Source organism: Mustela lutreola, chromosome 4 (assembly GCF_030435805.1).
Source record: "Mustela lutreola isolate mMusLut2 chromosome 4, mMusLut2.pri, whole genome shotgun sequence".
NCBI classification, from domain to species: Eukaryota; Metazoa; Chordata; class Mammalia; order Carnivora; family Mustelidae; genus Mustela; species Mustela lutreola.
Window position 1 is genome coordinate 42,030,943 of NC_081293.1, and position 21,305 is coordinate 42,052,247.

At 40.7% G+C, this 21,305-nt stretch overlaps 1 protein-coding gene and 1 long non-coding RNA gene across 2 annotated transcripts in view; one reads left to right on the forward strand and one right to left on the reverse strand.

Moving 5' to 3' along the window:
* Positions 1–2,324, forward strand: part of LOC131828738 (uncharacterized) — a 29,578-nt gene extending 27,254 nt beyond the window's left edge. Inside the window, exon 5 of the long non-coding RNA XR_009352557.1 lies at positions 2,022–2,324. This is a non-coding gene — a long non-coding RNA (uncharacterized LOC131828738). The remainder of the gene's footprint in view (positions 1–2,021) is intronic.
* SHLD2 (shieldin complex subunit 2) overlaps positions 1–21,305 on the reverse strand; it is an 88,495-nt gene that overhangs the window by 47,456 nt on the left and 19,734 nt on the right. The window contains exons 2-3 of the mRNA XM_059169691.1: positions 10,487–10,536; positions 9,100–9,387 (exon numbers count right to left, since the gene is read on the reverse strand). The gene's annotated coding sequence lies outside the window, so the exon portion shown is untranslated. The remainder of the gene's footprint in view (positions 1–9,099; positions 9,388–10,486; positions 10,537–21,305) is intronic.

Here is a 21,305-nt window from a genome sequence, read left to right on the forward strand (position 1 = left end):
CCCACTGCAGACATGCGCCTTCCACCCCCCATTTAAAAGTCCCAGCATTTAAACAGGAAGCAAGCCTTAACCTAGCTGCTTGTTTACCATCGGAATATTGTGACCAGACACTTGGATTTGCCCGGAAGAGTCCCATCCTGGTGGCCTGGTCAGTCAGTTTCCCTTTCCACTGTTCATATGTCTCATTTAGAGATACATTATACAGTCACCAAGTTAAGAACCACACAAATGCATGAATAAATGTCCTATTGGTGAAGAGCGTACCTCTTAATACATTTTATCAGAAACATAATAGTAGGAACAATTTAAGGGAGAAAGGAAACATTCTGTTCAGTTTTCCTGTACAATTTTTAAAAAAAAAGATTTTTCATGTATTTACTTATTTAGAGACAGAGCGCACAGGCAGTGGGGGAGGAACAGAGGAAAAGGGAGAAGCAGACTGCCCACTGAGCAGGGAGCCTCAAGGTGGGGCTCGATCCAGGACCTTGAGATCACGACCTGAGCCCAAGATAGATGCTCAACTGATTGAGCAACCCAGGCACCCCTCTTATACAATTTTTTAAATAATGAAATACTAACGGAAATACGGTTGAATAGTATCTAAAAATTACAACATGCATTTGAGAATCTCACAATGGAGATAAGAATTAAATGACGTAGAGAAGAGAATTAACGTGTTTGGCAGCCAAGGGGAAAAAAAGAATCTGGCCATCAGGTTCTGCAGACAGGTACTTATGAAACTGCAGACAAAAGGTATTAAACCTTTTGGATCCAGGGTCCTTGGGTGGCTCAGTTGGTTAAGTGTCTACCTTGGGCTTAGGTCATAATCCCAGCATCCTGGGATGGAGTCTGCATGGGGCTCCCTGCTCAGTGCAGAGTCACTTGTCCCTCTGCCTGCTACTCCCTCTGCTTGTGTTCACGCTCTGACAAATAAATAAATAAATCTTTAAAAAAAATAAACCCGGGGCGCCTGGGTGGCTCAGTGGGTTAAGCCTCTGCCTTCGGCTCAGGTCATGATCCCAGAGTCCTGGGATCAAGCCTCACATCGGGCTTTCTGCTCAGCAGGGAGCCTGCTTCCTCCTCTCTCTCTGCCTGCCTCTCTGCCTACTTGTGATCTCTGTGTGTCAAATAAATAAATAAAATCTTTAAAAAATAAAAAATAAATTTAAAAAAATAATAAAATAAATAAACCTTTTGGATCCAGTCTTCCTGGAAAATGTCTTGGACAGTAAGATGTCAACTTGTCTGAGGCTCACGCTTTCTAAGGAATTCCTGTCAAACCCTAAAATATCGCACTTTGCTTTCCCCCCCCCAACCATGTAATAGCAAAAGGAAGGAACTCAAAGTGGGACAATCACAATCTCTAAGTCAGGGGTCTGCCTGCCAATCCCCCGGATTGCTACCATCTCCACCCATTCCCTAAAAATATATGAAAAACAAAACTAACAAACCAAAGGGGGTGGGGGGGAAACCTTGCAGTTTAAGCCCTGACATTCTTTTGTAAAAAGTCACACTCAGCCAATGGGGCCCCATCCCTCCAGCAACTCAAGCCAAAAAGCTTTTCTCACTGACTGCTTTCTTTTTCTCTTAACTCATCAAATCTCTTTTGCCAGCCCTTTAAGATTCCTTTAGAAGTTGGCCACTTGGGGCACCTGGGTGGCTCAGTGGGTTGGGCCTCTGCCTTAGGCTCAGGTCATGATCTCATGGTCCTGGGATGGAGCCCTGCATCAGGGTTCTCTGCTTGGCAGGGAGCCTGCTTTCCCCTTCTGTATCTGCCTGCCTCTCTGCCTACTTGTGAGCTCTTTCTCTCTCTCTCTCACTCTGTCAAATAAATAAAAGATGAAAAAAAATCTTTAGAAAAAAAATTTTTTTAATAAAAAAATAATTTTTTTTAAAATAAAATAAATTTTAAATAATTTGGCCACTTTTCTCCCTCTTCACCTGCTCTCATCCTGGTTCAAACAGGATTTTCACCCTGATTGAAAACAGCCTCCTAACTGCTTTCCCTGTTCCCCACTCAGAGCACTTGACCAGGGTCACACAGCCTGGAGGTCATGGAGCAGGAGCTAGAGGACAGGACGACAGAGCCTACGCTCCCCGTCACCACTGCTCCATACTGCCACGTGCTTTTCTGTCTTCCCACACCCGTGCTAGAACCCGGCCACTGGGTCACCAAGGATCCTCACAGAGCACTGGCTCATCTAAAGAGGTGTGGAAAGAACAAAACTTCAGCATAAAAAGGCTTCACTATCAAAGAATTCCACTGGGAAGGTTCACTATAAACTTCCTAATGAAGCAAATAATAAATGGCTTTTAAGAAAACAGCTCTGTTAATCCTCTGCTTCCTTCCTATTGGACCCATTTTTCTCTCTCCTTCCTTCCCTCCCTCCCCTTCTCTCTCTTCCTCTTCTCTACCCTCCCCCACTCAGGTGTGTCTCTCTCTCTCTCTCTGTCTCTCACTTCTCACTTTAATGAGCTCGCAATGAGACGCTAAACTTCCAAGAAATCAAATATTCAGATGTTAAAACCCATTGCTCAGCGAGCTGAAACAGGAAGTATACTGAACGAAGTACAGATGACAGAACTACCTACCTGACCTAACCTCACACTTTCTTCCTTTCACCTTTAATATCTTAACGTGTGGGACACCTGGGTGGCTCATCAGCTCAGCGTCTGCCTTCAGCTCAGGTCATGATCCCAGGGGCCTGGTCCAGTCCAGGTCCTATATCACCATCATCAACAATAACAACATCATCATCACCATCACCATCATCATCTTCATCCTCATAGGGCTCCTTGCTCAGTAGGGAGCCTGCTTCCCCCCTCTCCCTCTGCCGCCTTCTCCCTCTGCTTGCTTCTCCCTCTGCCTGCCACTCCCCTTACTGGCACTCACACATGCTCTCTCTGACAAATAAAGTCTTTTAAAGTGATAATAATAATAATCTCTTAAAATATACCCCAGCACCTAGAGCATTTGCATTAACATTCTTTCCCTAGTTTTAAAATTTTAACAGTCTTTCCCTAGTTTTAAAATTTTTTAAATTTTTGTAATTAAATGTTTGATAATAAGCACAGGTTTTAGGAGTCCTGTACCAATAACTGTGGATGACTGTCTGTACTCATGTAGCCATCACCCAAAATGAGACATAGCACATTTGCAGGGACCTCAGGAAGTTCCATCCTGCTCTTTCCTCAACACTGTCCCTCCCTCTCCAACCTACAATTATTTTCTGATTTCTATCCTTGTAGAATAGTTCTGCCTTTTCTTAGACTTCATATAACCCACATAGTATACGTTCGTTTATGTCTAGTTTCTTTCCCTGCACACAGGGTTCTGAGACTCCTCTGCATTGCTGGGTGTAATAGTTGTCGGGACCTGTGAACCACCACAATTTATCCATTTTCCTGTAGACAGACATTTCAGTGGTTTCCAATTTTTAGCTATTATGAATAAGGCTGTGGACATGTGTTTTCCTTTCTCTTCATCAAATACCAAAGAGTAGAACTGACAAATCAGAAGACAGATATGTGTTCAATTTCATTAGAAATTATCAAATGGCTCCCCAAGAGTTGTGCCATTTTGCACAATCACCAGCAATGTATGGTTCCGGTTGTATTACACCATCCCCAAGGCTAAGGACAGTTAGTCTTTCTCTTGTTAGTCTTTCTACAGAGTGTGAAATGGTACCTCCTTGTAAGTTTACATTGGCATTACTCCCCTGCTGACTAAATGAGGCTCAGTGCCTTCCCAAGTGTTTACTGACCATTGGTATGTCTTCCTTTGGAAAGTCATGGCTTTTCCTCATTTTGTTACTGCACAATTCCTCTTTTGTTCATTTTCCTATTGGGTTTTTGCAGTTCTTTACAACCCCTAGATACAAGTCCTTTGACACATAAAAGAGGTAGAAATATTTTCCTCCCACTCAAGTATTTGATGCTAGACATTTTCATTACTGGATGTTGGTTTTTACTGTATTCATTTAGAGAACGATTGATTCAGTTTTGGCTCACAGTTCAGTTACTTACAATTCATTTGAGACTTTCCAAACATGCTTCTGAGCTTTGCTAGGGTGGGCTTAGAGGTGGCTTTGATCTATGGCTAATTTAACCCCACTCCAAGATGTCTAGCCAATGTCCATGTATGAAACAGTCTCTCCGGGGCACCTGGGTGGCTCAGTGGGTTAAACCTCTGCCTTCAGCTCAGGTCACGATCTCAGGGTCCTGGGATCGAGCCCCACATTGGGCTCTCTGCTCAGCAGGGAGCCTGCTTCCACCTCTGTCTTTGCCTGATGCTCTGCCTACTTATGATCTCTGTCAAATAAATAAAGAAAATCTTTAAAAGAAAAAGAAAGAAAGAAACAGTCTCTCCTCGATGCCTAGTAGAAACACACACTACTCTGAGGTCTATGTGAGCTCCTGGAATTGTTCAGCATGTTGATTTCCAGTGTGGCTTTCCCCAGCATTGTAGGGTTTCAAACTTCACATATACAGATGAGAATTCATCAAAAGATTCTAGAGGACCCTTCTATAGATCTCCAGAGGTCTCCTAGTTCTATGGGCTTCTATATAGTACTCTCTGCTCCGGTTTATCCCACAAATTCTAGGTGCTTTAGCTTCTCTGAACTCTTCTCTGGGCTCTATCTGGGTTTTTCTACTCTCCTACAGTCTAGCAAGTGCCTACAGGCCATGTGCTGGGCACCTACAATGTCATTTCTTTCAAGGGTCACTACCCTGCACTGACTGTTTTCCAATGTCTGAAAGTGGCTGTTTCATATATTTTAATCCTGTTTTTCAGTGTACAGTAGGAGGGCAATGTTCAAGGTGGTTAATCTTACATGGGAATATGTACCACTTTTATAGTTTTCTTCTTTGTGTTAATTTTTAGTGGTTGGTCTAGTGACTAAAATACGAGTTTGAAGTTATGACCACGCACACAAATAAAAGTGCACTAATTCAGCGTATGAAATTTAGGACAGCATAATTCCATTTCCCTCTTCTGGTATTCTTGTGGTATTATATTCTATTTCTATAAAATCTGTAAACCCCGTGTTTTAACATTTCTGCTTTAAATACCCAATAGTCTGTGGGTATCTATTATATGGGAAGGTCCCAGAAGGTTTTCCAACATACGGGTCTGGGTTATTTAACATTCCTGGTTTTCTCCATTCTTTTCTGCAGACCCAAGTTTCGGTCTGGCCTCTTTTATCTTTACCTTGTGGAACATTTTTTAGCATTTTGTGGCAGTTCATATCTGCTAGAAACAAATTCTTTCACCTTTTAATCTGTGTGAAAATACCTTTGTTTACCTTGGTTTTTGCAGACTTCCTTCTTGAGACAGAATTCTAGGGTGTTTGGTTTGGTTCCGTTTCCTTCAGCACTTTTGTGGATGTTACTCCATTGTCTTGAAGCCTCTAGTTTTTTTCTGGTGAGTGTTTAGCCATAATTCATACTGTTATTCCCATGTAGTTACTGTGTCTTTTACTCACTAGCTTGTGAGATCTACTCTTCAGTGTTTAGCAGTTTGATTATGATGTGTGTAGGTCTGGGATTTTTGTTGTTGTGGATTCATTGGTTTCTTTTTGTTTTGTATTTAACCTACTTGGGGTTTGCTGAGTTCTCGATTCTGTGAACCGAGGTCTTTCATCAGTTTTAGAAATTCTTGACCACGGTGTCCTCAAGAATGTCTTCTGTCACTTCTCTCCTCTTTCAAAAACCCCAAGTAAAAACACTTCAGACCGACATTATCCCACAGGTGGAGGAGTTCTTTTCTCCCTCTCCCCTTAGTTACATTGCTCTCTCCTTAGTTACATTGGAATGTGCCATTGACAGGGCTCCATATTCACTGATCCTATCTTCTGACATGGGAAGAAGCTGTTAAGCCCATGTGTAAACCCAGTCTTCACTTCTAACATTACAGTTTTCATTTCTAGAATTTCCATTTCGTTCCTTGGTAGAGCTCCCTTGACTCTGTTAAAAATCCCCATCTGCTCGTACATGTTGCCCACTTTTACCATTAGATCCTCTAGCATTAGCATTCTTTTCTCCTTAGTTATCTTTACGTGTCTGTCTGATAATTCCACCACCTGGATTACCTCTGGGTCTCTCTCTCTCTCCTGGCTATTTCCTCTCCTGATATTTGGTCACATTTTCCTGCTTTCTCTTGTGTCTTCTAATTTTTTATTATAACCCAGATATTCTATACAAAATTACATTCATGACTGAAGTAAGTAATATTACCCTTCTAGAAAGAGACATGACCCTCTGTCAGGCCACTGGAATGGGGTCTGAGTCAGTCTCATCTGCCATTAATCTGGGGCTGGGCTTTGATGCAGCTTTAGCTTGATGTAGTCTCTCACTGGCTTCAAATATTTAAAGGGTGGGACTCGGGACTTTTGCTAGAGCAGGGTCTGGAATCCAAGCCCAGGTAGGATTCCAGAGACCTGCCTGTGCTTCACAGCTAAGCCATGGGCTGTCCAAACCGTGGGAGTGCTTTATGTGTACACTGTGACAGTTAAGTAAACAGATGGCAGATGGTGCGAGCCAGGTTTCTCACCAGAATAAGAGTAACAGATAAACAAAGGGAGGAATTTAGAATGATCTAAGTGTCAATGGATTTGAGTTGGACATGTCAGTATGAACTCACATTTAGCCTAATATAGATGGAGATGGGTATATATAGAAATATTTATAGAGATGTATAAATATACAGATTAGTACCTTCACATATATTTCCTGGCTCTGTCAGCTGAGAGGGCCTACAAGCACAACACCCCAGTAGCAACAAGCACATCTAACACCTAGATCTTGGTTTCCCCATTCTTTTTTTTTTTTTTTTTAAGATCTTATTTATTTATTTGACAGAGGGAGATCACAGTAGGCAGAGAGGCAGGCAGAGAGAGAGAGGAGGAAGCAGGCTCCCCGCTGAGCAGAGAGCCCAACGTGGGACTCGATCCCAGGACCCCGAGATCATGACCCGAGCCCAAGGCAGCGGCTTAACCCACTGAGCCACCCAGGTGCCCCTCCCCATTCTTGTATAAAAGCAACAAGGGCTCCCAGGAGAAATAGCTGACTGAAGATCTGTGGCAGGAAATATACACATAAACCTGGAGTATCACATAGTGCCAGAAGTAAGAAACACACACACACACACACACACACACACATACACACGTTGATGGGGTAATGTCAAAGAGACAACCAAAAGAGCTCCCAGTGGTCAAAGGTGGAACAATTTCAACCAAATAAATAAAGTAGTAATTGACCATAACCTCAAGTCTAAAATAAATATCCATGAGTCCATACTGTTTAAGAAAATGGGAGTGCCTGGGTGACTCAGTCCTTTAAGCGTCTGTTCTCGGCTCCCCACCCCTTCGAGCTCACTCACATTCTCTCTCTCTCAAATAAATAAATAAATAATTAGAAAACTAAAATCATTCTAAAAAATAAGTTGATTTTTAAAAAGAAAAACAACTGGGAGCTCTCTCTGCTTTAAGCATGACTGCCAGGTTTTTCATTTGCTAGGGATTTCTCTTTGCTTTCCAGTCCCCTGCCTTGCTTTCTGCAGCCCAGGTGACTTCTTCTCAGCCTGTTCCTCCCCAGCCTTCCTGTGAGAGGGCAGCTTCCTACATTGTGGGAAGGCCTGGAATGAATTAGAGGGTTTCTCTTACCCGTCCTGCCCTGTGTTCAATGCTCTGGCACTGAAAGCACAGAGTTGCAGACTGTGGGGATGGGGAGGGGGAAGGTCATCTCCAGCTCTCTCCCTGCCTTCAGGCTTCCATAACTGAAAACCTAGGGCACTCCTGGTGAGTGTCTCTCAGCTCTCCAGGTCTACCCCTTCACCCCTGCTTAGTCCTCTGCTTGCTGAGGGTGGTTGCTGGGCACTTGGGGAGAGTTCAGTGTGCCTCAGGTAAGATCTTGGTTAGCTCAACTTCCTTGGCCCACGTGTGTGGCTCATCATCCCTGAGTATTCCGTGAAGACCTGTGGGCAAGGACTGGAGGTGGACTTGCTCTTTGGTGGAGGAGCAACTGTGGCTCCTCAGGGTTCTAGACTGTTGCACCAGCCCGCCTGCATGGGGCCACAACAGGCCAGCCCAAAGTGTGGCAGGTTTCTCCTTTCCCCTATCTGGGGCAGGTTCCTCTTCCATGGGCTGTTCTGAACAGCCATGGGTCTCCTCTCCACTGTGAAGCTTTCATTAATTTCTGGAGTTTGGTTCACGTGGGTTTCCTTGTATCTTCTCTGACTGGTGGGTTTTTAAAACTATGATCCTTACTTGGCTTCTGTTGGTTTTCAGGGTGACCATAACAAAACCTTGTAACTTTGTACATCCAAAGAAGTGGCAGGATTCATTCCTCAATGCTTCTTCTGATGGTTTACCACCCTCCCACCCACACACTCACATCTCCGGGGCATTAAGGTTTCCTTTCAATTATCTTCTCTCTCCAAAGAAGCCTTGCCTTGATTACCCTGTCTAAAAGAGTCTCACCAGGGGCATCGGGCTCTCTGCTCAGCGGGGAGCCTGCTTCCCCCACCCCTCTCTGTCTGCTTCTCTGCCTACTTGTGATCTCTCTCTCTCTGTCAAATAAATAAATTAAATCTTTAAAAATAAAAGAATAAAAGAGTCTCACCAGATCTGGCAAATCCACAGAGACAGAAAGCAGGTTCCTGGTTGCCAGGGCTGGGAAAGGGAGGGAGGAGTAGGGAATAACTGTTTAATAGGTATAGGGCTCCTTTTAGGGTTGATGAAAAAGTTCTGGAACCAGCCGTGATGGGTACACAGCATCATGGAGGTACCTTATTGCTACTGACCTGCACACATTAAAATGGTTTAAAAACTTTATACGTATTTTGCCACAATAAAAAAAAAAAAGAATAGATAAATAAATGCTTAAGCAAATGAAAAAAATCTAGCAGCAGTTTCTGGGAAGATGGAAAGATTAAACATACATATTTAATTTCACTCTTTCCTAATATGCTAATAAGGTATTTTTAAGGCACAAACAAATGTCTGAAGGCTGGAAAGCAGATGGAACAGTGGTAAATAGTAACAGATCCAGGAAAGCTGAATCTTAAACTAGGAAGGTGGAAAGCCAAAAACCTACCTGACTTAGTCCACCGAATTCTCAAAAGGCACAGGAATTGGTAACAGATGGTACCTCTGGAAACAGGGGTTAAGAGAACATCAAACAGGGCAGGTTGGTTGAAAGTTCTTCAAGAAAATAGCCTAATCCTGGGGTGGCTGGGTAGCTCAGTTGGTTAAACATCTGCTTTCAGCTCAGGTCATGGTCCCAGGGTCCTGGGATGAGCCAGCATTGGGTTCCCTTCTCTTCAGGAAGTCTTCTTCTCCCTCTCCCTCTGCAGCTCCCCCAGCTTGTGCGCTTTCTCGCTCTCTCAAAAAAATAAATAAATAAATAATTTTTTTTTAAAAGAGATAGGCCTTGGACATTAAACTTAGGGAAATTTATCAGAAAGAACAGAGACTAAAACAGATGATAATAAGAAAAAAAAAAATAGGGAAATCAGAGGCCCAATCAAGATAATTTAGTATCTATACAGGAGAGGCTCTAGAGAAGCAGAATGAGGGAGTGAACCAAGAAAGAAGAGGAGAGAGGAAATAGAAGATCCAACCCAAAGGAAAAGAGAGCCTCTAGAATGAGAGCTGGGCACTATGGGAAAACAGAAGTTACTCTGTATGGCAGCACTTTGCCCTGGGAAGGACTTCTTCAAGATGATGACATTAACAGAAAAAACGATGTGACAGAAAGCAGGAACATTGGGCAACTGATAGAGACTCCTGAGTTCAGTTAGTGATAAGGACACAGAAAATCATATAAACAACTTGTGTCCTGAACTGAAAACTCAGGTAACATCAATTCGATATACTACTTGAGAAACCACAGATAAATCCTGAAAAGCAAGGAGAGTCAAGAACAGTCCCCTCTGAGGAGGAAGAATGAGGCTGGGGACTGAGAATCCCTGTTTGTAAATCCCTGACAAACTACTTAACTTGCTGAACTGTATAACCTTGAAAAAAGTGTACGTAAAAGAACATGGAAGATGGGGAAAGAGTTCAGAACCCACGCCAACAACTAAATCTGACCTCTGGAAGCAAAGAACTCCCACAAAATTGTCCCTAAAGGAAAAAATAACAATAGCAGATAAGTTTGGGGGAGGGGGGGAAGCAAGAAGGAAGTAACATTACTTCCACGCTGTCACAACTCTTCACAAATACATAGCGTCAAGAGCAGAAATCATAGGTTTCTGGGCTTCAGCTCCCTACTTTATAAAGCGGGTGTAATAGTATCTCTCACAGGACTATTAGTAGGCTTCAATCAGATAATGAACATGAAGTGCTTACAGTGATTGGTAGATATAAATATTATTAACACAGTTAATAATTCACTCTTTTTTAAATAACTAAAATTCCTTTTTGATACCAAATCAACCAATTCAATTGTCATAATACTGAATGTTTACTTGACTGCTTACCTTATCTACTCAAACAGCAAGGCTTCTTCCAATCCCTTCACATAAATTTCCTGAAAAAGAGGGAGAAACATTGACTATCCAAGAGAAACAGAAAACTTATTAATAAAAATACTTATCATACCAAAGAATTGGCTGTACCAGAAAAACTACTCAGGTCACCATGTTTTATCTTACACATTCTAGTTCATTGTGATCAATCATTCACTCACCGAGCAAATAAGCAATAGAATTGAAAACTTTGTACCAACTGTACATTAACTTAGTAATGCTGAGACAAGAATTTTTCCATTTCAAAATAGGCAAAGTCTCCAACTTATGCACAGGCTGTCTTTTCCAAGTTCAGTGATACTTTGTTATAAAGCTTGGGAAACATTTTTCCAAAGAAACAAATTTATGAAATAAAGTGAGGCCCCAGGCAATCCCCAAAAACCAATTTACTCCATACGTACCTGAAAACCACAGAAAAAGACAAGAAGAAATGTAGCCATGTTAAATGACTTTCAACCACGTCTTTTGTTCTCCCACAGCAAGCAAAAATAGTTCTTACATGAGATTAGACACTATGTCACACCTGGTTTCATTCAACTTTGTATCCTTATAAATATTAATGGTATGTAACATAGTACATGCTTTCTCTCAGGAGCTTAAAATATTTACTTAATGAATGGATAACTAGAATTAAAAGTACTATTTGGACCATATTCTTTCTATGGAGAAATGCATTACAATTTTCAACTGAAGGGACAGCTTCCCTTTTCTTGGCAACAAGACCAGTTTGAACACCAAGAATCATATGGTATCAGCAGATACTCCATCGGACTTGAAAGCTATTCCTCCTTAGAAATCAGGTTTTGGTTGGAGATCACTTACACTATTGCTAAGTATGTATATATCACTAAACTGGGTTTTCATTATATACAACTTGACCTCCAAAATTTCCCTGACTTCTTTCCCTTTAAAAACCAGTAACTTTGGGGCACCTGGGTGGCTCAGTGGGTTAAGTCTCTGCCTTCAGCTCAGGTCATGATCTCAGGGTCCTGGGATCGAGCCCCGCATCAGGCTCTCTGCTCAATGGGGAGCCTGCTTCTCTTCCTCTCTCTCTGCCTGCCTCTCTGCCTACTAGTGATCTCTCTCTCTCTCTCTCTCTCTGTCAAATAAGTAAATAAATAAAATCTTAAAAAAAAAAAAAAAAACAAGGGGCACCTGGGTGGCTCAGTGGGTTAGGGCCTCTGCCTTCGGCTCAGGTCATGATCCCGGGGCCCTGGGATTGAGCTCCACATCAGGCTCTCTGCTGGGAAGCCTGCTTCCTCCTCTCTCTCTGCCTTCCTCTCCACCTACTTGAGATCTCTCTCTGTCAAAGAAATAAATACAATCTTAAAAAAAATTTTTTTAATTAAAAAAAAAACAGTTACTAAATGTAAATAGTGGTTATCAATATTGTATCTGAAAAGAATTTTTCCTTCTGGTTTTAGTGACATAGAACACTAAAGTGTATTACATAATGATTTATGCATATATTGCAAAACAATCACAGTAAGTCTAATTAACATCCATCACCATACACTTACAAATTTTCTTGTGATGAGAACATTTAAGATCAACTTTCACAGCAACTTCCAAATACACAATACAGTAGTTTTTAATTAATTAATTTGAGAGAGCGCGCATACTGGGGGAAGACAGGAGGCAGAGGCAGAGGGAGAAACTTAAGCAGATGCCATGCATGCAGAGCGCAGGGCTCAATCTCACAATCCTGAGACCAGCACCTGAGCTGAAACCAAAAGTCTGATGCCCAAAATCCTGAGCCACCCAGGTGCCTCTGAAATACAGTCACCATGCTGTACGTTACATCCCTGGAATTAATACGTTATAACTGGAAATGTGTACCTTTTAACCACCTTCACACCTTTCCCCTATCCCCCACATCCCTCCTCTGTCAACCACGGATTGGTTCTCTATTTCTGGGACTTCAAGGTTGTTTTTTTGTTGTTTTGTTGTTGTTTTGTTTTGTTTTGCTTTAGATTCCATGTATAAGTGAGATCATACAGTATTTGTCTTTCACTTAGCATAATGTCTTCAGGTCCCATCCATTTTTTACTTTTTGTAGATAATATCTCCTTCTTTTTTATTACTGACTATTCCAGTGTATGTGTGTGTGTATCACATTTTATTTATCCATTCATCAATTGACGGACACTCAGGTTGTTTCTGTGTCTTCATTGTAGATGACGCTGCAGTGAATATGGGGATGTGGATGACTCTTTAACATAATGATTTCATTCCCATCAGATATATACCCGAAAGTGGAATTGCTGGATCATATGTTGTTCTATTTTTAGTTTTTTGAGACAGATTTCTGATTTGTATAGTTTCTGCTCTACTTCTAGTTAGTATAGAAGCTTATCAACTGCGAACTTAATACCATGTCCCACCCTCCCAAAAAAAAACTTTTTAAAAGAGTCACTATGCAGACAAAAAGATCTGATTAAAACCTAGTATTTCTCCAGCTCAGATGCAGCTACGTGTTCTTAGATATTTCAGAAACAGAACAGATATAAAGTTACCTAACATGATAACATAAATTGTTTTAGGCACCAAAATAATTGCAAAAATAACTGAAAAGTATGGGCTAAAATTACAGAACTTAGTAAACAATGTATTCAGTGTCCACAATGATACTGATTTTCATAGTGTAAAACCTGAGAGAAATTTACCTAAAAAATGAACTCTGTTAACTTTTCATTACTCTAAGAAAACAAATCATCTCTATAATGTACCCACACAGGAATAAAGACTAAATTTATCCTAGAGAGAGAGAACTCACTTCAATACTTCAAGCTTTTTGAAATGACTGATCATCTCATTTCTTCTACCAAACACAAATTCATATAGATTGTCACTTTATTTTTTTTTAAAGATTTTTTATTTATTTGTTAGAGAGAGAGAGAGAGATACAGAGCGCAAGCACAGGCAGACAGAGTGGCAGGCTAGAGGCAGAGGGAGAAGCAGGCTCCCTGCCGAGCAAGGAGCCCGATGTGGGACTCGATCCCAGGACGCTGGGATCATGACCTGAGCCGAAGGCAGCCGCTTAACCAACTGAGCCACCCAGGCGTCCCTAGATTGTCACTTTAAATGTGATATGGCATCAAAAGCACTTACCTTCCAATTTAACATCAGAAATTATTCCATAAATGTTATTTCTTTTGAGCACCCTTTCTGCTCTAAAATTCTATACCCTCAATAAAACCAACTTACTTTATTTCTTTATAATGATTTCATTTTATGTAAATTTAGGAAGGCTATATAAATATTTGCTAGAACAAATGTAGGAGGTTGAATAGTTGATAAGGACTACTGACAAAAATGGAAGTCTGGACACAGGTAATAATGTCATCACCCGAGAAGGCAAAAGCATTTCTGAACTACCTACTACATTAACACAATATCCTTGACATAAAGATTTCTGGGTGAAGTCTTTTTGTGGCATTTTTGAAAAATAGTAGTATATCCAAGAAAATTTAATCATAAGTAATTAAATCTATGTTGAATTTTGTTTCAAGAATATTTTCTGTTAAAAGAATAATGTTCAGGTCACATGGGTGGCCCAGTGGGTTAAACCTTTGCCTTCAGCTCAGGTCATGATTTCAGGGTCCTGGGAGAGAGCCCCACATCAGGCTCTCTGCTCAGTGGGGAGCCTGTTTCCTCCCTCTCTCTGCCTGCCTCTCTGCCTACTTGTGATCTCTCTCTGTCAAATAAATAAATAAAATCTTAAAAAAAAAAAAAAAGAGCAAAGTTTGATATCTCTACGTTAGTAACCTATGTAACAAAACATGAAACCCACTAAGGAAAAGCAGAGCAGGAACCTTAATATATCACTTTTAGAGACCGATACTTACATGAAAGTAAACATCATCAACTCCAATCATATTCCAAACTTTTAGAAGTGGAGGGTAGAGGAACAAGAAGGCATAAAAAATATTACACTATTTCTATGGTGTGGGTTTATATCTTAATATTTTCATCGGAAAAGTAAATAGGCAAATTGAGACTTCCAACTAGCTTGTCAGAGGGCTGTCATGAGTACTAATAGTCTCAGGGTAACATTTTGCGGCGGGGGGGGAGGTTGTTGTTGTTGTTGTTGTTGTTTTAAGATTTTATTTATTTATTTGACAGAGATCACAAGTAATCAGAGAGGCAGGCGGGGGGCAGGGGGTGGGGGGGAAGGACGGTCCCTGTGGAGCAGAGAGCCTGATGTGGGGCTCGATCCCAGGACCCCAGGATCATGACCTGAGCGGAAGGCAGAGGCCTTAACCCACTGAGCCACCCTGTCACCCCCCAGGTTAACATTTTAATAAACTTTTCTCTCATTTTTTCCAAGTATCTCAGCATTAAAAACTACAAAACATGATGTTGCTGCTTTGGAAAAAGTCTGGTGTTTCCTCAAAAAGTTAAACATAGATTTCCCATGTGACCCATTAATTCTACCCTAGGTATATACCTGGAAGAACTGAAAACATGTCCACACAAAAACGTTCAGAAATGGCCATAGTAGCATCAGGCACAATAGCCAAAAAAGGGGAAACAACTCAAAAATCCATCAACTGGTGCATAAATAAAATGTGTATATCCATACAATAGAGTATTATCAATATTATAAAAAGGAATGAAGTAGGGAGCCTAGGGGGCCCAGTATCTGACTCTTGATTTCAGCTCAGATCAGGATCTCAGGGTCAGGAGAATGAGTTCAGGAAAGAGTCTGCTTGTTCCTCTCTGCTCCTCCCCATGCGCTCTCTCTCTCTCTCTCTCTCTTTCTCTCATTCTTAACTAAATAAATAAATAAATAGGGGCACCTGAGTGGCTCAGTGGGTTAAAGCCTCTGCCTTCGGCTCAGGTCATGATCTCAGGGTCCTGGGATCGAGCCCTGAGCAGGGAGCCCGCTTCCCTTTCTCTCTCTCTCTCTCTCTCTCTCTCTCTGCCTCTCTGCCTACTTGTTATCTCTATCTGTCAAATAAATTAAGAAAAATCTTTTAAAACGATAAATAAATAAACAAACAAATAAGTAATGTTTTACAAATTAAAAAGTAATGAGTACTGATATGTGCCACAACACAGATAAGCCCTGAAAACATGCAAAGGGAAAGAAAACAAACACACAAGGCAATATACAGTATGATCCCATTTATATGAAGTACTCAGAATAGGCAAATCAACAGACATGCACGCAGAGTAGCGGCTGCCAGGGGCTGGGAGAAAGAAGAAACAGCGAGCGACTGTTTAACATGTACAGAGTTTCCTTTGAGGGTGATGAACAAGGTCTGAAACCAAGTAATGGTTGCACAAGATTGTGAACATCCTTAACACCACTGGAATTTTTTCATTATGTGAATTATAGCTCAATCGACAAAAGAAACTTCACATCACAATACAAATATGTTAACATCCTATCAGAGAAATGTGGATTATTTTGGCACCCCTTTAAAAACCTTATAGTTAATTTCATAAGCACATTATTAATATTTTAATTATAAACCTTTTTAGAAGATTTTTTTCAATTTTTAAGTGATCTCTATACCCAGCACAGGGTTCAAACCCACAACCCCAAGATCAAGGGTCACACGTTCACCTATAAAACCAGCCAGGTACCCCTCAAAGTTAAACCTTTTTCTGTAATGTCAATGTCATCCTTAAGATTTCCTATTTGTTAGGAATTCTCATAAAATGCTTAGCACCAGTTTTGCAATTCTTAGTGTGCCAGGGTAGGAATCAATTTTATATGATATCTACACAATTCAAGGGAATTTTTAAATGGGTCAAATATTTTATTAAATTTGTCTTACCAATATCCTGCATTAAATTTTAGTATAGGAGAGGAAAGTGGTTTTTGTAATGAGCAAGATCAGCAGAAGATAAAAAAAACTTTTAAACAGCAAAATTTACCTTGTTTGCTTTAGCATTCATAAACCTATCTCTTGACATTATTTTTAATTTTAGTATTTAATAGAGAAATGCAACATTCAAAAAATGCCATATCAAATGCAATTGCAGCCCTGACTCTTGGTTTCTGCTCAGGTCATGGTCTCAGGGTCATATGATCAAGGCCCCCCATCAGGCTCTGCACTCAGCATGGAGCCTGCTTGGGCTTCCCTCTCTCCATCTCCCTCTGTCCCTCCCCCTGCTCAAACGTTCGCACACTTTCTCTCTCTAAATAAATACAAACTAAAAAATAAAATGCCTCTTCTACAGAAACTGATTCTAGGTGAGGCCAACTTCAGTCACCTACATAATCATTCACAATCTTCCTGGCTGCCTTTTTTTTTTTTTTTAATTTCTTTTCAGCGTAATAGAATTCATTGTTTTTGCACCACACCCAGTGCTCCAATGCAATACGTGCCCTCCATAATACCCACCACCTGGTTCCCCCAACCTCCCACCCCCCGCCCCTTCAAAACCCTCAGATTGTTTTTCAGAGTCCATAGTTCACCTCCCCTTCCAATTTCCTTCAACTCCCTTCTCCTCTCCATCTCCCCATGTCCTCCATGCTATTTGTTATGCTCCACAAATAAGTGAAACGATATGATACTTGACTCTCTCTGCTTGACTTATTTCACTCAGCATAATCTCTTCCAGTCCCGTCCATGTTGCTACAAAAGTTGGGTATTCATCCTTTCTGATGGAGGCATAATACTCCATAGTGTATATGGACCACATCTTCCTTATCCATTCGTCCGCTGAAGGGCATCTTGGTTCTTTCCACAGTTTGGCGACCGTGGCCATTGCTGCTATAAACACTGGGGTACACATGGCCCTTCTTTTCACTACATCTGTATCTTTGGGGTTTAATAGGGTTTGAGTAGAGTAGGCACTCAATATACAGAATTAATTATATAAATTATCAGATTTTTTAAAAAAAATTTTAGTTATTTATTTGACAGAGACACACAGAGAGAAGGAACACATGCAGGAGGAGTGGGAGCAGGAGAAGCAGGCTTCCCACCGAGCAGGGAGCCAGATGTGGGGCTCAATCCCAGGACCCTGGAATCATGACCTGAGTCAAGTGCAGGCACGTAACAACTGAGCACCCAGGCGCCCCTAAATTATCAGATTAAATAAAACTCTCAATTTAAGATAATAAATCTCTTCTGCGCCTGGGCAAACCAAGCACTGGAACCAGGTGTTTTATACATATTATTCCTCATTTCAACTTCACAATACTTTACAGAAGGTGAAGTAACCTACCTAAGGTCATAGCATAGTTGTAAAGCCAGAATTCAAACCAAGGGCTGTCAGGGATACACTCGTTTTTGCTCAAACATTCCAAGTGCTGGCTACAGAGGAATGTATTTTCAGTTTAACTGGCTTTAACTGGCAAAACACTCATATTCGCTCTTGAACACGGCTTCTAAGTGTTTAGGGAATGAGAAAATGCTTAAAAAATACTTGAAGAGAATATTATTGAAGAACAAAGTGAGGCATCTGGGAAAATGTGCAATGCACTGTGTGTCCGCTATGGTGCCTCGTGCTGTGCCTGTTTTGTTTTGTTTTGTTTTGTTTTTTAAGATTTTATTTGTTTGTCAGAGAGAAAGAGAGAGCACAAACAGGGGGAGCAGCTGGCAGAGGGAAAAGCAGATTCCCCGCTGAGCAAGGAGCCTAACGTGGGACCTGATCCCAGGACCCAGGGATGATGACCTGAGCCGAAGGCAGACACTTAACCAACTGAGCCACCCAGGAGTCCCTGTGTTGACTACTTTAAATGCATGAACACTTCATTGTTACAACAATCCTGAGACACAAATACTGGTACCCTATTTTTTACATAAAAGGAAACTGAAGCTTAGAAGATTCAAGAAGTTCCAAGTTTATGGAAGTTGCAAAGTACTAAATTAGGATTAGAAATCAAATTCAGTCTATCAAGAAGTATTTACTGAGTGCTTACTAGATATCAAGGTCAAGGAGGCATTAAGATAGAATACTAGAGATCCCACCATATACAGCTCAAAATAAACCCATTTTCTTTTTGCTTAAGGAGTAAGTCACTGGAAAATTGCCAAATCTCCACAGATCTTTCCTTTAATAGTTCTGTTTTCAGTAATTACTCATGCTTTGGTTAGATGTGTTAAATACTGCCCCCTAAACTCCAAAGTTGACAGTTAGGAAAACGGAACAAACCTCCAGCAGCAAATATAAAAATAGGAGCTATTTCTGTCATACATGCATGATTTTAAACATACTGGATGTAGAGGACCACTTTGAAAAATAAACTTCACATGTTTTGGAAGATGGACCAAACCCTCTAGCATTCTATGAAGCTTCTGAAGATCTGACAGATTTTAAATGACAACAGTGAAATTTCAAAAAAAAAACAGGGTAAGTCAGCACCAGGGCTAGTTTAACATTAATAATAAGTGATCTAATAAAAAGGTCTATGTTTGCCCAGTCAGGTTTTGCTTATTATGTCAGTTGGAAAGCCGGAAGGAAACTGGTTTTAACTCCCATACAGCCTGTATCAGGAAAACATCACTTTATCAGAAATGTAGCTGATGTCAGCATAACACCGAGGCAGTTCAAACTGAAACTGACCTTTCTTTTCCAACTATTTTTGCATTCACTCACGGTATAGAATTGAGACCAATTCACATTTGTCATGAGCTTTCTACGTGTCAGACATTACACGCATTTTCTCATTCGATTCCCACAGCCACCCTGCAAGATATTAACCTTGTCTTTTAGAGGAAAGAACAGAAGTTTTGAGAAATGAAGTGACTTTTCTCAGGTCACATAGTCTATAAAGAGGCAGAGCAAGGTTAAAACTCAAAGTGGTCAGTTACTCTCATGTCCCATAGCACTAAAAAGTTGTCAGTTTATCTTGTAAAGAAATTTAATTTTTATTTTAAAAAATCATAATAGGGACGCCGGGTGGCTCAGTTGGTTAAGCGGCTGCCTTCGGCTCAGGTCATGATCCTAAGGTCCTGGGATCAAGTCCTGCATCAGGCTCCTTTCTCAGTGGGGAGCCTGCTTCACTCTCTGCCCCAGCCTGCCACTCTGCCTGCTTGTGCTCTCTCTCTGACAAATAAGTATATAAATATTTTTTTAAAAATCATAATAATATAAGAGCACAGAAAGCAGAGTAAAATAGTGACTTGGATTATAAACTGTTTTAGTACCTCAAAAGTAGTATAAAGTGATGCTGACCTTTTAAAAATTCCTAGGCGGGGCGCCTGGGTGGCTCAGTGGGTTAAGCTGCTGCCTTCGGCTCAGGTCATGATCTCAGGGTCCTGGGATCGAGCCCTGCATCGGGCTCTCTGCTCCACAGGGAGCCTGCTTCCCTCTCTCTCTCTCTCTCTGCCTGCCTCTCTGCCTACTTGTGATCTCTGTCTGTCAAATAAATAAATAAAATCTTTAAAAAAAAAAATTCCTAGGAAGGTCATTATAAGACAATATAAAATGAAGTCAGAATACTAATCTTTCAATAACATTTCAAAATAACAAAAAAATAAATATAGCATTTAATATTATGAACAGAGAACCAAAGTTAAAAGAAAAAAAATTCTATTCTAAAATCATGGTGTTTAAGAGACTGCACCAGTGCAGGCTGGCTCAAGGCAACACTTCCTAGTTAACTCCATGGAAAACTAATCCCTATAAAAATATTGAAAGACAATGAGCTTCCATTGTTAAACAAGCTTGAGAAACACTGCACTAAACCAGTCTTCTTTCCAGTTACAAATAGTACAATGTAGTGCTTGAAAATCCTCTGGAGCCAGTCTATCTGGGATGGAGTCCTGGCTCTTCCACCTCCTAAGCCTTGTTAGTAACTTTGGGCAAGTTATTTTACCAATGTGGACCTCAACTTTCTCATCTGTAAAGGATGTAATTGCAGAAGACAGACCTGTAAAGATTAATACATGTGGGATTGTTAGAACAGAGCCACAAAAATACTAAGTACTCAAAAAATGTTAAATTGTTAGTGGTAATATCATTTCCCTAAGTCCTTATTAAGCTGATGAAAGCTGATGTTCATGGTTAATCACTAAGTGAGAAAGGGATATGGTACATAGCTTCTTCTCAAATTATATAATAGAACCCACTTTTGCACAGGCCATCAAGAAGACTGGTTAATGTCTTTAAAACGAAAACCAAAATACAAAAAACCATTCTCTGAGAAATAATAGAGAATTCCATCACTAAAATAAGATCTGTTAAAAAAAACAAAACAAGGTTAGTGCTTCCCAGTTGCTGAACACATCAAGGTGCTGAAAGGGTAACATGTCCAGAGTGGGCATGGAAGTACTCTTTCCCTCATACCCTGCCCTACACGGCTCTTCCATTTGGCTATTTCTGAGTTGTATCCTTAATAATAAAGCAGTAATACCTCCTTATAGATTCTGGCATATGGATTCAGTGCCTGGAACCTATACATGTACTGAAATGAAATACCACTTTGCTTTCTACTCCATAGCTCACACTGGCTTCAAGCCATCATCTGCCTCATCAGATCAGCCATTCAATTATCCAAAATATTGTGTGTTACCTATTCAGTCATCATCCAGCCTGGAGGAATCTGAATAAGGAAAAAAATGTTTTCCATTATCAAGATATGGCCATCGATGTAAGTCTCATATCCCCTGCATAGATTTGAAAATATTCAAATGGTGTTTATTGCATTTGGTGTTTTTTCTGCCCAGTTGCGAAATTTATAGTCACTGCGGAAAGTGCCAATTATGTTACCCTATCATTAAGAATTTTTCTAAGCTATATGTATTAGGATCTCCAGGAATGCTTATAGACTTTGATCAAACAAATCCATTTCCAGGAATCCATA